At 43.7% G+C, this 16,170-nt stretch overlaps 1 long non-coding RNA gene across 1 annotated transcript in view; it reads right to left on the bottom strand.

Annotated features, from left to right (window-relative positions):
• Nucleotides 1-1,278: 1,278 nt before the first annotated feature.
• Nucleotides 1,279-16,170, bottom strand: part of LOC140595043 (uncharacterized) — a 29,672-nt gene continuing 14,780 nt past the window's right edge. The window contains exon 3 of the long non-coding RNA XR_011996440.1: nucleotides 1,279-1,382. This is a non-coding gene — a long non-coding RNA (uncharacterized lncRNA). The remainder of the gene's footprint in view (nucleotides 1,383-16,170) is intronic.

Below are 16,170 nucleotides of genomic sequence, written 5' to 3'. Positions count from 1 at the left end.
TCTTGCTATCTCTGTCATATCTCTTTCTCTCTCTCTCTCAAATAAATAAATAAAATCTTTAAAAAAATTTTTTTTAATCTTTTTAAAAATGGCTAGCTCTATCAGAAAAGAAAATCATTCCACCTTGCTATTGTCCCGTCCTCAAGGCCTAGAACAGAGCCTGGAACATAGCAGGTATTTAATAAATATTTTTGCAAGAGTGAATGGATGAATTGTTGATGCTCAATAAATATGTTTCTTTCTGAGCTTCAAGCTAATAGGGGATTTTTTTTTTTTTTTTTTTGCTTCTGATCCCCAGCTGAGACCTATTGGAAGAAAAGTGCATAATCGTGCTAATTGACTTCATAACAAATTTATGATTTTCAATCTTCACCAGACTCTAAGTGTTTCTTGATAATCCTTTAACATGTGTTGGCTCAATTTCCATTCTTTTTTTTCCAAAGCAGCTGTTGCTAAGTATCACCTCCTCCCTTGCCTTCTGCAGCCCTCCATCCAGTTCACTCTGCCTTTGATCCATCTGCAGAGAAAAGAGTCCTATGACTTCAATTAGCCCTTTCCCTCCCTCCTGCTTCATGATGGCTAATTTTTTGAGTCAGAGTGACTGGGTGCAGGGATGTCTGGAGGGGAAGACATTATATCTGGGTGTGTTGGGAGATGTTTCTGGAAGAGATTAGCATTGGAATGGGGGGACCGGGTAAAGTCACACCAGTGGGGATGGGCAGCATCTAATTGGTTGAGGGCCTGAATAAATGAAGAGGCAGAGAAAGGGTAGAATTTTTCCTCTGCTGGATCTGGGACACATGTCTCCTCCCGCCCTCTGACAATAACTGTCCTGGTTCTCAGGCCTTTGGACTGGGACTGAGTGACACCTCCAGCTTTCCTGGGTTTCCAGCATATGAGCAGCAGGTCACAGGGCTTCTCAGCCTCTGTAATCACATGAGTCAATTCCTATAGGAAATGTCCATATATATACATATATACATCTATGCATCCTGTTGGTTTCTCTGGAGACCTCCAACCGATACACGACTCCTGCCAGACCTTCTTCCAACTCTCCCCCACCTCCTCTCTCTTCCCTTTCAGTCTACGAGGAAAAAGGGCCCTCTACTAATCTCTAATGGAATTCCCCAAGGGGATTAACTCCCATCAGCTTCCCATGTGCAAAGAGGAACATAAAAATAGATTGAAAAAGACAAACGAATGGTAGCTTTTTAAGGATGAATGTTAAATTTATAAGTGAAAACGCCCAAGGCCTAAGGATATAAAAAATGTTCTTACCTAACAAGGCTCTCCTTCTTGGCACACAGGATCTGGCAATACTCTCTTAGATGTGCATAGCCCAGTTGCATGATGTTTACAGAGCACTGAACCACATGACAATCCTTTAAAAATTGAGGAACAGGTATTAGTACCCCCATGTTGTAAGTGAGGAAACAGAGGCTCAGAGAACTGATGTGCCCAAGGTCACAACCTTCATAACTTTGATGGTTGCAAGTGGACACCAGATCTTCTTACTAGAAATCCCAGGCTTTCTCCACGGAGCCCTTCTGACCTCTGTTGGTTTTAGCCCACATCACAGACCCACAGATACCTAGTTTATGATCCAATTTTTTGCCCTAGCCCTATCTTCTATGACAGAATGCCCAAAAGGCTATGATTCTAGATGCATCTCGTGTAATAGTTAAGCATACTGTCTCAGGGGGAGCCAGACTGTGCACTTTCAAAGCCTGTAGCCATCACTAGCTGCACAAAGTTTAGCAATGTCCTTCATCTAGTTGTCCCTTGCCCCTAAGATGGAGAGGCTATCCAAATATCATACACTTCTCTGAAGATAAAAGGAATTAATGCATGTAAGACACTTAAAATTGTGCCTGCCATAGAAAGGATCTGTACGCATGAACTATTCTCACTTAACCAAGGAATGTCCTTTTCTTCTCCTTCCTCTGTGTAACATTATGGCTCACGCTGAACAGCGGGTGGTCAGATACACATTTATTAAGAGCCTACAGTAAGTGCCATGTTATTTTCTTGCACTTCTATCTTGATGTGCTTTGCCTGAATTTTGAAGTATTGATGCATTTTTTTCCCATGGTGATCAAGGGCCCTATGGCAGGGATTATTTCTAGGAATGGCCCCCAGAATCCAATGTCCGGATCCCCAGAACCTGTGAATTATTTGTGGAACTGCGTTATGTTATATGGCACAGTTGGCCTTAACGAGAAGTTACCCGGGTGCTTCTAATCTAATCACACGCGCCTTGAAAAGAGGAGAACTTTCTGCAGGTGGTCACAGAAGAGGAAGTCAGAAGGAGTTCAAGCCTGAGGGGGGAACTGACATGCTTTTGTCTGAAATGGAAGGGGCCACATGAGAAAGAGTGTGGGCAGCTCCTAAGAACAAACAACGGCCCCTGGCTGACAGCCGGCGAGCAGCCAGGGACCTCCATCCTACACCTGCCAGGAAGCCAGCTCTGCCCACACCTGAGTGAGCCTGAGAGCAGGTTCTCCCCCAGCACTTCCAGGTGAGAGTCCGGCTGGCCTGTACCTTCGCAGCAGCCTGCGATGCCCTGAATAGAGACCCACTTAGCCTGCTGAGAACTCCTGACCTACAAAACTTCACGGTAATAAATGAGCATTGCATTAAAATGTGAAGTCTTTGACAGTTTGTTTTGGCAGTGATGGAAAATGGATATGGGCGGGAACCTGCCAATGTGCTCTTCAGGAAAACATTTGTGCTGCCGGAACAGCTCTTCCCTGCCACTCGGAAATATAAGATCTTCACTCTGGAGCTGACGCCTCCACTGAGTGACGAATGGGGCCAGGAGGAAGGAGGACGAGAAAGGAACGTCGGGGACACAGACCACAGAATCCAGGCTTGCAGGTAGGGTTTTGGCACCTTGGTGAGAAAACTTGGCTATTTTTATATAACATTTGTAGAAATATTTTTATTTTTTATTTTATTTTTTTAAGGATTTTATTCACAAGCAAGAGAGAGGCAGAGACACAGGCAGAGGGAGAAAGAAGCATCGGTTCCCTGTGGGGAACCTGATGTGGGACTCGATCCCAGGACCCCGGGATCACGATCTGAGCCAAAGGTAGATGCTCAACCACTGAGCCACCCAGGTGTCCCTGTAGAAATATTTTAAATTTCTACTTCGGGTAAATAAGTTTACAGGGGAGAGTGTCAGGAGCATCAACTCGGTAGTCAGAGTCGCCTTGCTGCCACTGACCCGCTGTGTAACCTTGGATAAAACACTTGGCCTTGCTAAGCCTCAGTCTCCATATCTGTGAAATGGGGAGAATGCCAGCCCCAAATTGAGCGGTCTGTTGTGAGGGTTAAATAAGAGGATGTTTCTGAAGCACTTCCTTTGACACCTGGCACTTATTAAGTGCTAAATAAATGGTTATAATTATAATTATTCATGTATTCATTCAAAAAGCATGTATTAATCATCTCTATGCCAAGCATTGCTAGGCAATGTGAGAACACAAATATGAATAAGGAAGAGTCTCCACCCTCAACAAATCTCTCAGTAATGTGTCCCTATGTATCCTTGCATTTACTCATACATGTAAATCTTCCCATGTGTGCGCGTGTCGGGTGTGTACAGCGTGTCGGGGGCGCAGGTGGTGTGAACACTGTGCTCTCCAAAACTCCCAAAGGACAAAGTGCTGCGTTCAAACCTAAGCTTTCTCCTTCTCCTCAGAGGTAGGCGACCATACAACTGTTAAATCACTTCAGAGGGGTAGAGCCGGGAGGTCTCAGCACGGGGACCCTCACCAGCCCGTGCCCCCAGGAGAGGGATGTTGTGCCTCATACAGGGGGGCAGGCATGCCTCAGGCAGAGGGCTCCCCACCCAGAGAATTTTGCCCGGTCCTACCCTCCAAGCAGGGAAGCACAAGGCCATCCATCAGCTTGGCTGTCTGGGAGTCCCAAGAGCTCCTCCAAACAGACCCATTAGCTGAAAGGATAAATATTTACTCTGGGCTCATCTGAATAACCCAGAAAAAGGACTCTGTTTTTTATCAGTAATAAAAAACACTCCCACCTAAGCTTGGATTTAGAGCTTTTTGTCTTTAAATCTTTGCTGCCTTGAACCACTCAAAGTCCTGTGAGAGACCAGATTAGGGTTTCCCCTTGGCCTCCAAGCTGCCTGGGGGTGGGCGTGCACAGGAGCATAAAGGGAAATGTGTCCTTTCACTAAGCCAAGTATGTGTGGCCTCAGCCTGGCTCCTGCTACACAGGTAACCGAAATATTTGCCCTTGGGAGAGAAGGTGCAGAATGTGCTCTTAAAATGCTCCGACTGGTGAAATAAGAGATTTTAGATAAACAGCTTTCGAGGGACCCCATTTCCTGAGCTATGCTTTGATCACATGACAACAGCACCAGTGAAAACACTTTTGTTAACCTTTCAAGGGAGACGTTTGGGAAAGAGCGCTGGCCTGGGTAGTGGAGGGGAGAGTATGGGTAAGGTGGGGGGGAGGGAGGGACAAGGGGGGAGGAAGGGGAAGGAGGGGGAAGGGAAGGGGGAGGAGGTGGAGACAAGGAGGGAGGAAGGAGAAGGGGGAGGAGGGATGGGGGAGGGGGGAGGAGGGGGTGGGGGAGGAGGGACGAGGGACGAGGGGGGAGGGGGGGGAGGGAGGAGGGATGAGGGACGAGGGATGAGGGGGATGGGGGAGGAGGGGGTGGGGGAGGAGGGACGAGGGACGAGGGGGGAGGGGGGGGAGGGAGGAGGGATGAGGGACGAGGGATGAGGGGGATGGGGGAGGAGGGGGTGGGGGAGGAGGGAGGGGGGAGGAGGGGGGAGGGGGGAGGGAGTAGGGGGTGGGGGAGGAGGGAGGGGGTGGGGGAGGAGGGAGGAGGGGGGAGGGAGGAGGGGGGAGGGAGTAGGGGGTGGGGGAGGAGGGGGGAGGAGGAGGGGGGAGGAGGGAGGAGGGGGGAGGAGGGAGGACGCTGGGATGGAATAATCAGGAGAAGCTGGCGGCTGTTCAGACAACCCTGGGCCAGTCTCCCCATCCCCCAGCCCCACTTTCCTTACAGGTACACCCTGCCCCTGTCTCCTTTCTGGAAGCCAGACTGACCTGGCAGAAAAAGCCCAGAGTGTGGAAGCAAATAACTGTCCTCAAGCGTAGGGCCTGGACATGATAGGGACCAGAATATGCTAAATGAAAAGCTTGCACTATTCTTTCCACCACAAAGATGTTCTTTGATCCCTCTGGGCCTCAGTTTCCCCAGCCGAGTTATGGAGATAACAGTGCTTCCCTCCGGGATGGTGGAAAGGTAAATAAGAAGATACACGTGTATGTACCCAACAGAGATGGCTGCACTCGGGGGGGCCAATACGGGTCAGCACAAATCGCAGTCCAGGGCTCTGGAAGATGGCAAATGTATTGGAACCAGTTTAATTGACAACTGGCCATCCAAAGGCTCGTACAGGTACTTGGCTAAGGTTTGCAGGCAAAGCCGAGCAAGGCCTACCAGGTGGAGACAAACTTCCTCCTGGCCGCATCTCGGTCCTCCAGGATACCTGGCTTCACGGGACCTGGGCGCAGGCTGCCCACACACTGCAGGGCACTTTCCTATCCTCCAGACCTGATGGGGGGGGCCCATCTCTGTCCCCAGCCTGTCCACGCAAACACCTTGGTCTCTCTCGCCACAGCAGAGACAGCTGTACTCGTTGCCCAACACGCTCCTATCATATGGTAGTAAGTTCTCAATTAAGTTTTAGTGAATTAATGAAGAGACGAAAGAATGAATACAAAAATGTGAAGATAAATCTCTGTAATAATCTTCCGTTAGGTTCGTAATGTGCTTTCTAATTGTCCTTCATTCAAGTAGGTCACTTAGCTTCCTGGTTACTGGAGGGTCACCCTGGCTGCTTGGCCATCACGTGGGGGGTTTTAAGCCATCAGGGAGGCCGGCAGGAGACCTTGCGGGCCCAGTCACCACTGCAGAGGGGTTTGCAGAAGAGAGGAAAAGCCTGGGTCTCTCTTTCTGCTGCTGCTGCATAACGATGCTAATCTTGCTCTTCTCTTCCAGCCCCGATGCTCTGTACCCGTGTCCCTCCTGAGACCCAAGGAACTGGGGATACCTTTGCTACTTGTGACCCCACTGCAGGACAACTGTCCCACCTCTTTTCTTCCCACGTAATGAAAACTTTTCCCAGAGAGAGGCATCAATGTGGCCGGGATTCCAGGAGAGACCATATCCTGTCTCCCAGTCTTGGGTTGTTTGTCTTGATGGCCGTGGAGTTTTGAACCTACCCCCTGGTCTGAATGAGGAGTATATTATTTTAATGTATTAATAGTATTTTTATTATTAATATATAAAATACAGTTATAGTTGATGTTTGTTCTTTCCTTATTTCTAATGATTTATTGAGATAGAGTTTGCTCAGGCATTTTCTAGAAACACAATGGGTGAGGTTCCTGATACTCTGGAACTTCTACCCTAGAAGGGGATGCAGGTAATAAATAAACGTGCAGCTAAATTCAGATAAGTGAGCTGCTAAAAGAAAAACTGACATCTGTAGAGCTTCCGTTAGGATTATTTTTATTCTATCACTCATTCACCCAACACTTAAGTGCTTACCAAGCACATTCTTTTTTGCTAAAGACGGAGCAGAGAACAAGGTGTCCTCTTTGTCCCCAGGAGCACACATTCACCTAGGGAGTCAGAAGTTAAATATCAAGTTATACAGTTAATCATTTTAGGGAAGTGTAGTGTGGTAAGAGCACAAAGCAAGGCATTATAATGTAGTCTCAGGCTGTCAAGAAATGCTTCCTGGTGGATCAAGGAATGGGCACCAGTGAATTCTAGTGTGCTCTATGAGCAGCACCCTTGTGAGGCCCCTTTTGACATTGACTCTGCGCTTGAGCATGTGATTAACCTTGGCCAATGACCTACAAGCAAATCCAAAGTGCATAGAGGGGTGGAAAGCACTCATGCCCTGGAGCTCACCCTCTCTCCATGCCAGGAATTCTTCTGCCACCACGTGAAGCAGCCCAGGCTGATCTGAGGGAGATATGTGGCTCACCCGGCACCTGTGCCCAGATGTAGGAGAAAGAACATCGTAGACTATGCAGTCACAGTCGAGGTGCCAGGGACTGCAGCTGCACAAGTGACCCAGGTGACACGAGCAGAAGACCTACTCAAACTGCTGATCAAAAGAATCCTGAGCAAACTGAAATTTCTTTTTTAAGTCTATAAGTTTTTAGGGTGTTTTGTTCTGTGACAAAGGCTGATTGAGAAAGAGCTCCCCAGAAGCGGGCAGTTCTCCATGCAAAGAGCCAGCACATGGGTTATGGGCATACAGACTGGGGAACAGGTGAGAAAGTTGTTATCAAAGTCTTGTAAAATGGTGAAAAATTTTTGTAGAGTCTGGAGGAGTGCTCAGAAAAGTGCTTTTGGAAGGTGGAAAACCGTTGATGCGCAGCAGTGCCAAACTGTCCTCCGAGTCAAGAGAAAACTATTCCTAATGAATTTGCAGATCTGGCTATGGAGATGACCAGAAAGAATGAGGAAGTGTTGATTGGCTGCTTCTTGTCGCTGCTGGTGAGGTCCAGGAAGGGAGAGGAGAGGGAAAGATCTACGCTCTTCGTAAACCGGGATTTTGAGGGACTGGAATGTAACCAAGACTTTCCAAGTTGGAAAATGAAACTATTTCACACCCTTTTATTTATTTATTTTTTTAAGATTGATCGATTGATTTGAGAGAGAGCGAGTGAGCAGCGGGGAGGGGCTGAGGGAGAAGGAGACGAGCAGACCCCCTGCTGAGCGGGGAGCCTGATGCAGGGCTCCATCCCAGAACCCTGGGATCATGACCTGAACCAAGATCAAGAGTGGGACACTTAACTGATGAAGCCACCCAGGTGGCCCTGTACACCTTTTTTTTTTTTTTTTTTTTTTTTTAGTAAGAAACAGCCTCAGATTAAAGATCAAATCAAGGGTGTGGCTATACAATTTTTTCCTTAATATCTCAAAAAGACTGAAAGTGATACTTAATAGAGCCTCTCAGCTAGACAAAGCTGTTTTTCAGAATTATTAATAATAATATATTAATTATTTTATTATTATAAAACAGCCTTAGAAAGTCTGGTGTGAGAAGCCGATCTCAAAAAGGAATTATGAATGTGGATTTTGACCAAGAAACTGAATGTAATGTGATACATAACAAGCCCAAAAAGGCTTTAAGGGAGTTATACAATCTAAGATTAAAGGAAATGAGGAGGTTCTTCTGAACCCCTATTTTCCTTTGAATAAGAAGGAGTTTGAGAAAACCTCTCAAGTATGATTTTTTTTTTTTTAAGGCAAGAAGCATTCTCTGAGGTTAGAGATCAGAATATTGAGTGTGGAAAAAGAACATGGGGGGATACCAGTCTAAGGAGCCAACCTCAGTGAGCGTAACCAGAACAGGGCCTGATGACTTATACTTGGTTATATGTTATGATTTTTTTAAATATTGTATTTTATTTCTTTGAGAGAGCACAAACAGGGGGAGGAGTAGCAGGAGAGGGAGAAGCAGACTCCTCACCAAGCAGGGAGCCAGCCACAAGGCTCAAGCCCAGGACCCTGGGATCATGACCTGAGCCAAAGGCAGATGCTTAACTGACTGAGCCACCCAGGTGCCACCATTATGATTTCTGCAAACCAGTGCCAATTCTTTTGCTCCTCATCCCTTCCCTTTTTTGAATGGAAGCATCTATTACCGTTTTTTTTCTTCCTATATCACCGCTGTATGATAGGTATTTGGGGGTAGAAAAACTTGCCCTTTTAGTTCCTATGTCTTTGTATCAATGAGAATCACAGTTAGGGAGCTCCACTCGTGGAGCTTCACCTGTGTTGGGATCTAACACAGATTATAAGATAGGAGCTATGAAACTAATGCCATGATTGAATGATCTGTTGGGACTCTTCTGAGGAGGTTAATATTTCTGCAGGTTAGAGGGGCATGAGTCACTGGGGCCAGAGGGGAAACTGTGGTAAGCCCCTTGTTCACTATGACTCTTGGTATGCATGCCCTTGGGTGGTCCCCTTCCCACACTGACCATTTGACTTGTTTTCACTAATGAAACATGGGAAGATAAGATGCAGGCAATCACCTTATACATTGAGATTTGCTCTATCTTGCCGCTGGGGACTCTAAGCATGTGAAGAAACCCAAGCTAGCCGATTGCCTAGCTTGTATGTATGGTCCAGTTGATACATACCCCAGATCACTGAATCTTGAACTATCAATCTCCAATTGATCATCCAGTGATCCTAGGGCCAAGCCAAAAAAACAGCCTAGCCCATATTACCCAGTTTCCTGAGAATAAAGTAGTTGTTTTAAGCAGTAGGTTTGGGGACAGTTTGTTTCTGAGCAAAAGTGTGTATAGCTTCTCTGAGGCAAAGATATTTAAACTGAAATATGAAGGTTTGGCAGAGATTAGTTAGGCAATAGTGGGGTGGGGGGACAATCTTCCAGGTAGAAGGAGAACCTATATGGTGAGTTTGAGTGGCTGAAAACATGTCCCAGTGGCTAGAAGAATGACAATAGTACGAAACAAGGATGTTGGTGAGTCTGGGCTTGACTGTCCACTGTGGTTTGAACTTAGGTCTTTCCCACATTTTTTCATGCTTGGGCCCAGGCTGAAGAGGTACCAGCTATCTGGAAAACTCTCTTCATGGTGATGAGGGAGGTGCAAGAGAGAAACCTAACCATGCAAGCACATTTCTGTTTACATCTCATTTGTGAATATCCCATTGGCCAAAGCAAGTCATGGGGATAAGCACAAAATCAAGAGCAGGAAGTCCTTCTGATCACCTACATTTATAGGGACCTACATTTGGCCAGAGTAAGTCACACTATTCATAGCAGCACTCCTCAGTAGGCAAAAAGTGAAAAAAATCCAGATGCCTACTAATTGGTGAATAAGTTTTAAAAATGCATATCCAGAGCTATCTGGCTGGCTCAGAAGGTAGAGCATGCCACTGTTGATCTCAGAGGATCATGAGTTCAAGCCCCACGTTGGGTGTAGAGATTACTTTTAAAAATGCATATCCATACAATAGGATACTTTTTTTTGACAATAAAAAGGATTAAAGTCCTGATACATGTCATTATATGGATGAACCTCACAGACGTTTTTTCTAGGTGAAAGAATCCAGACATAAAAGACTGCATATTGAATTTCTAGAAAAGGCAGATATAGAGACAATCTATTGGTGATTACTTGGGACTAAGGGTGAGAGTAGAGATTTACTGCAAAGGGAAATGAGGTTGATGAAAATGTTCTAAAACCAGATATGGGTGATGACTGTAGAGCTGTATTTGCTCAAAATCATTGAACTATTTACTTAAAATAAAGGAATTCTGTAGTCTGTAAATCATCTCCATACCCGTACTAACATGTGTAACTAGTGGAATGAATGATACCTTGGCATTTTACTTAACAATATAACATTTCCAAAGGCATAATTAAAAGATTGACTTGATACAATGTGGCCATAGTTGCAAAACTCTATTGTCTCTTTAAGCAATGGCTGAAGTTAAATATTTTTTTCTTCAAAAGTATTTTGCCAAATTTTAGAATTTTCATTAGTTATTCAACTCTGGCTGTAAATAATAAACTTTTTTTTTATTTTGACTTCTGTGCTACTGCATTTTATGTTAGTGCATGTGGTATTAAAAAAAAAAAAAGTTGGCACCCATAAAAGCAGCTGCAATTAATGAAGCATGCTCTACTTATTGGCTTTTCATATAATATGTACAACAGAAACATTCTCTTATAAACAGGTCAAGAACTGTAAAATGTTCACTAATTGCTAGAATTTGTTCTTCTGTTTAGAATAAAAATGGATTTAACAATCAGAATAGCTATTCAAGGGGTAATAGAAGCAGGAAGGAGGGACCTCTGTCATTAGCTAATCTAGCAATTATCCCCAAATCAGAGCTTGTATTCTACATGAATATCAACTGAGTTTGTTGAGGAGGTGCAGCTGGAGAGGTGCAAACAGCTGCCTACTCTAATGCAAAGTTCCTTTGGTTAGAAGAATGCACTAGCATTCATCCAGGAGCTGTAGGATGAACTTAATTCTCTAAGCGGAAAACAGCAATTTCAATAGGCCAACGGCAATTTCACTACACTTCCTTTTGAAGCACGTGGAGAATGTGCCCACTGTAACATCCTCCCATTTATGAACTCTTGACATTATTGTTTACGAGTTAAACATCTATCCTGAAAGCGGTGACTCTGCCTGAGATCCTGGAGGAGAGTAAGCTTAGGAAAGTGTTTTCTCTCTACATTCTTTTTCTAGCAGGAGGTCAAAGAGGGAGTTACAAAACTAAAAATGAGCACAGCAAAAATTGTACGTCACAGCTTACAAAACATTGTCACAGGCATCGCCTCTGAGTTAATATTTATTCCAAAATGTTCATCAGGAACTTTCATAAAACCCATGTGTTTGGCTAGGTGCACTACTTCTCTCAAACTACTGCCTTTGGAAGGATTCTGGTGCACATCCTTATGGAGTTCGTGGTAAGCATTTGGTTCTCAGTTCTCTAAGGTCTGCATCATCACAATGTACGTTCAAAGGTTTGGGAACTTCAGGAGCTTATTGTTTAATCACGGTCCCAGTATTTCAAATGTGTGGGGAGGTAGGCCGACCTCATCAAATACGGATAGCGTTGCCTCATGGCTCTATGATTTGGAGCATGTTTGTTTTGTTTTGCTTTTGTTTAATTGTCTGTTTCCAAAGCTTCAAAGTCCTCATCTTGGAGGAGATTTAACAATATAAATGTCTTAGGTGTGAATGAGAAATTCCTCTCTGGACCCCACTTCAGCCTTCATCTGCCACCCCATTTCTCTTCTTTCTTTCCCAGCAAAATTTATTCAGAGTTTTTATTTATTTATATTCAGTTTCCAGTTCAAGTTTTTCCTCAAACCCACTGTTTCCCAAACACCTGTCCTGTCAAATTCTAAATCAGGTCATAATCTACCTTATGCAGAGTAAGAATCAGTCTACTCCCCTCTCTCTGATCTCATTTCGTATCACTCTTTCTGGCCTCATTCATTGAGATCTCATTGACATCTAGTTTCTTCTAAAATATGTCCGGAATCTTCCTCCTCTCTTTATAGGGCATTTCATTCTGTTGTTTTCTCTTCCTGAAATTGTCTTCTTCCTGTGATCCATGTTGATGACTCCACATGTTCTCTTTTAAATGTCAATCTCCAGGAGGATTTCCCTAATGCTTCTGTTTAAATCGCAGCCCCTCTACCCACCAGCTACTCACTATACATCCTATCACATACATTATTTAATTCAGTAACCTAAGCTCTGAGAGGATAAAGAACATTCTTACTGTTCTCCTGGGTCATGTAGCTTAGGGGAAAAGTGGTTTTAAGGCTCCAAACATCTATTATTTGTAGAAGAAACAATGGATTAAGATTAGGAGGGCCATGTTTGATACTCAGCTTCTTCACAGGGTCTTTGACATCTTAGGAAAACCATGTCACCTTGCTTAGTCTACATATCCTCGTTTGTAAATGAGGGCAAAGCATGGCTGTTAGTGTCCTAGGCATCCTCCTGCTCCATGATTATTTTTTTTTAAGATCACAAATGTCACTGGGAGCTAAAGACTGTCCCATAACTGTATGGTCCCCTTGTGTACAAAGTTGTGTTATCTTCATTTCCAGCTCAGTACTTCTGGTAAGTCAATGTAGCTGATGATCACAGGGAATAAACTACTTATCTCCACAGTTGGGTTTGACTAATTTCCCTTTTCTGAAGAGAACTAGAGAAGGAGGCCCCTGGAGTTGTCTCTAGCTCTGTGGTGAACTGCTAATTTGAAACCACAGGGTGCTCTTTGAGAAATTGCAGACTCACATCTGATAACCATTTTATGGGAATGTGCCTGGGCCTTTTAGCTGTGGTTCCCCACAAAATGCCATGATGAGTGACATGCTTCCAGCAGATGAAAGCTCCATGGGGGTCAGTGCCAGAGACCTCTGACTACATCACTTGGCATTTGCTGATTTCTGCCTATTTTCTGTGTAAGTGAATGTCTCTGGGCTATGCTCTCATTTGAATGTTGGTATCCTAGTGAAATTCACATGCGGTCAAATGGAAATGGTATCTCCAGAATGAGGTAAAGTATACCAAGAGAATTAGATTCTAGTGTTTAAGAAAAGTTACCGACAAGCTTTCCAACCACGGCCTTTCTTCATCTTTCTTTCTTTTTTTTTTTCTTTCTTTCTTGAGGAAGAATATGATCTTTGCAAGATGTCAGCACTTCCATTAGCACTGGCTTCTGAATTTCTGCTCATTTTAGGCAGGAAGGGAACTAAGGTCAGAAGAAAATGGGACGTAAAATGAAGTAGTAGTTGTCAAACCCTAGGAACAGAGTATGCACTTTCAAAATACAGCATTTTCCTTGACAGGCAGTTTAAGATGGTGAAGAGCCTGGCAGTCTGGAGCTGGACTGCCTGGTTCAAATCATAGCTCTGTCACTTATAAGCGCCAGGGCTTTGAGCAAATCAATTCACTTCTGTGCCTCACCTTTTATGTCTCTAAAATGGGAATTCTAAAATAAATTTTTTAAAAGATTTTATGTATTTGATAGCACAAGCAGGGGGAGTGGCAGGCAGAAGGAAAGAGAGAAGCAGGATCCTCACTGATCAGGGAGCCTGACATAGGCCTCGATCCCAGGACCCTGAGATCATGACCTGAGCCGAAGGTAGATGTTTAACCACCTGAGCCATCCAGGTGCCCCTAAAATGGGAATTCTAATACTATTGTAAAAGGTTCTTGTTAAGAGTACAATAGCATCTGAGATTATGAAGTTTTTGTGATTTCCCCTATAGCACACTGTCTTCCACACTCTTAGCTCCTAAAGGACCTGAAATTCTCACACAAGAGCCAAGAGATATGTTTATTCTCCATTTACTGAGGGCTTACTCTGTGCCAAGTGATATACTATATGCCGAGAAAGGAGGATTAAATACACCCTTTTGTCCTTCAGTGAGGCAAAGGACACACACATACAAATAACCAACTATTGCAAGTCTAGTGCTTTTTACAGAGGAAGCTTATTAGCAGAAGATAAATTCTTTCTAGTTTTTCAGAGAAAATAATACCTGGGCTCTAGCTGAAAAAAAAAAGTAGGGACTGGGCATTGCAGACAGAAGAAAAACAAGACAAAGATGGGAAAATACATGATGTCTTTGAGAGCCTATTTTGTGAAGATAGTGTCATCTTTAGTAGGCCATGTGAATGTTGATCTCACCAATTATATTTAAAACATCTTAACAGCAAAGACCCTTTCATCTGTGTTTTTCCCTAGGGAATGTCTTATATATAAATACAAGCAATGTTTGGTGAATTGGTTTGAATTGAAAATGTGATTTAGATAATAAGTACTATAGGATTTCAGAGGAAGGAGTGATTCATTCCATACTGGAAGTTTCATGGAGAAATCTTACTAGACTAGTGAAAGATTGAGAGATTCTTTTTTTTTATAAGTAAATTTTGGTGAAAAGGAATCAAATTACAGCAAAGAGTATGAGCAAATGTGTATTTAATCCTTCTTTTGGACCCTAGAAGGTACATAATTAGAGAGGCATCTATACTAATTCTATATTATTCACCTTCTCTTTGGCCAACCATCTTTCCCTTCTTGAAGATATCCAAGAGGGGCTCACAATTAACTGTCCTATTCCCAATCTACAGAGATGGACACACAGGATTCAGGTTGACCAATCAGGATGTGACATCTACCTGGCCTCACTAATTTGTCCTGGGAAGGGCAGGCGACCAGTCAATCCCCCTACAATGATCTGACCCATTCTACGAGAGGTCGTCTTCATTCTGGATCATGGACCTTGTTGAACCACTTCCCACCAAATGGAAGTAGCCCATCTGATAGGTAGCCAACATATAAAGAATGATAAGTCCTGCGAACAATATGTGGAACCCTGTCTGCAAAATTTTACAGCTATCCAGTTACATTAGAGAATAATCTCTTCTCCACCTCTTTCATATCAGCCTGGATTTTGTTCTTTGCTCTACCAAAAACGAACTTCCTCCCTAATACAAGATGAATGGCAGGGATTGAGAAACCAGCCTTTGGGAACTGCCTCCTAAGAATTAGTGGTTCAAAGAACACATGGAAGTAAATGCTTTCAGGTCTGACCTTCAAAGCAATGAAGCCAAGAAGCTGGGTTTGTACTCAGCACGATGAACAGATGAGAATGAAGTAGAATCTAATATTGCTTCTACTTTATTAAAGATTTTATCAGACGGCCTCACATCAGGACCTAAAAGTCCTACACACAAGCAGCAACCAGTGAACACCGAATGTAGAGTCGTGATCTTTAGTGACCACCTACTGGTCTCATTAATTTTTCATTCATTGATAGTCCAGTCATTAATTTGTTATCAGGTCAGTTATTCAACAAATGAACATATGACCCATTTGAAGAGTCTAGGAGAGATTGGGTATATTCTAGAGGATGACAGTTAAGGGGTCCTAGTACTCTACATCAGAAATCCTCCCCTTCGATTCCTTGAAGTCTCCTGAAGTATACCTCTCGCTGATGTTTCCGCTAAGTACTGGTAAGACAACTGTTGTATAATTCTTCTATAACGCCGTTAGTGAGTCCTTTGCCTGTCTTCTTGGCAAAGGACTTCCACTGATTTTTGACTTCCTTCTGATCTTTTCCCTCTGTTTCCTCCATCACATCTAGCCCATCTAACATATCAATCTTCTACCTATTTTTGTCAGCCATCATATCTTAAAACATTCCACAGAATATAATGTAAGTGGAGAAAAGAAATCTCACAACAGAGTGAACCACATGTGTCACACACTGCAGAAGAATCTTCGATGCATGTTAATTTGGTAGAGGACCATTGGCTGATACCATTTGCAACGTGGCTCACCACAGCTCACTGCCCCAACTAACTCTGGTTGAGAGCACGAATAAATTAAGTCTATATTATGAGCATAATGTAATGTGTTGAGATACTTATGTATAAATAGAGACACAAGTAGATTTTAACTACTCGGTGCTCTATGGAGAGTGATTCAAGGGATATATGTGTGTTTATTATAGATGAAGGAAGCGCATTAAGAACAACCTGGGGTTAGTGGTCTCTGGAACTATCCATTGTGCCATAGCCAGGGCGATCCC

Source organism: Vulpes vulpes, chromosome 13 (genome assembly GCF_048418805.1).
Source record: "Vulpes vulpes isolate BD-2025 chromosome 13, VulVul3, whole genome shotgun sequence".
In the NCBI taxonomy this organism is placed as follows: domain Eukaryota; kingdom Metazoa; phylum Chordata; class Mammalia; order Carnivora; family Canidae; genus Vulpes; species Vulpes vulpes.
Note: the sequence above shows the minus strand (reverse complement) of the source record. Positions and strands in the feature narration are given on the sequence as shown.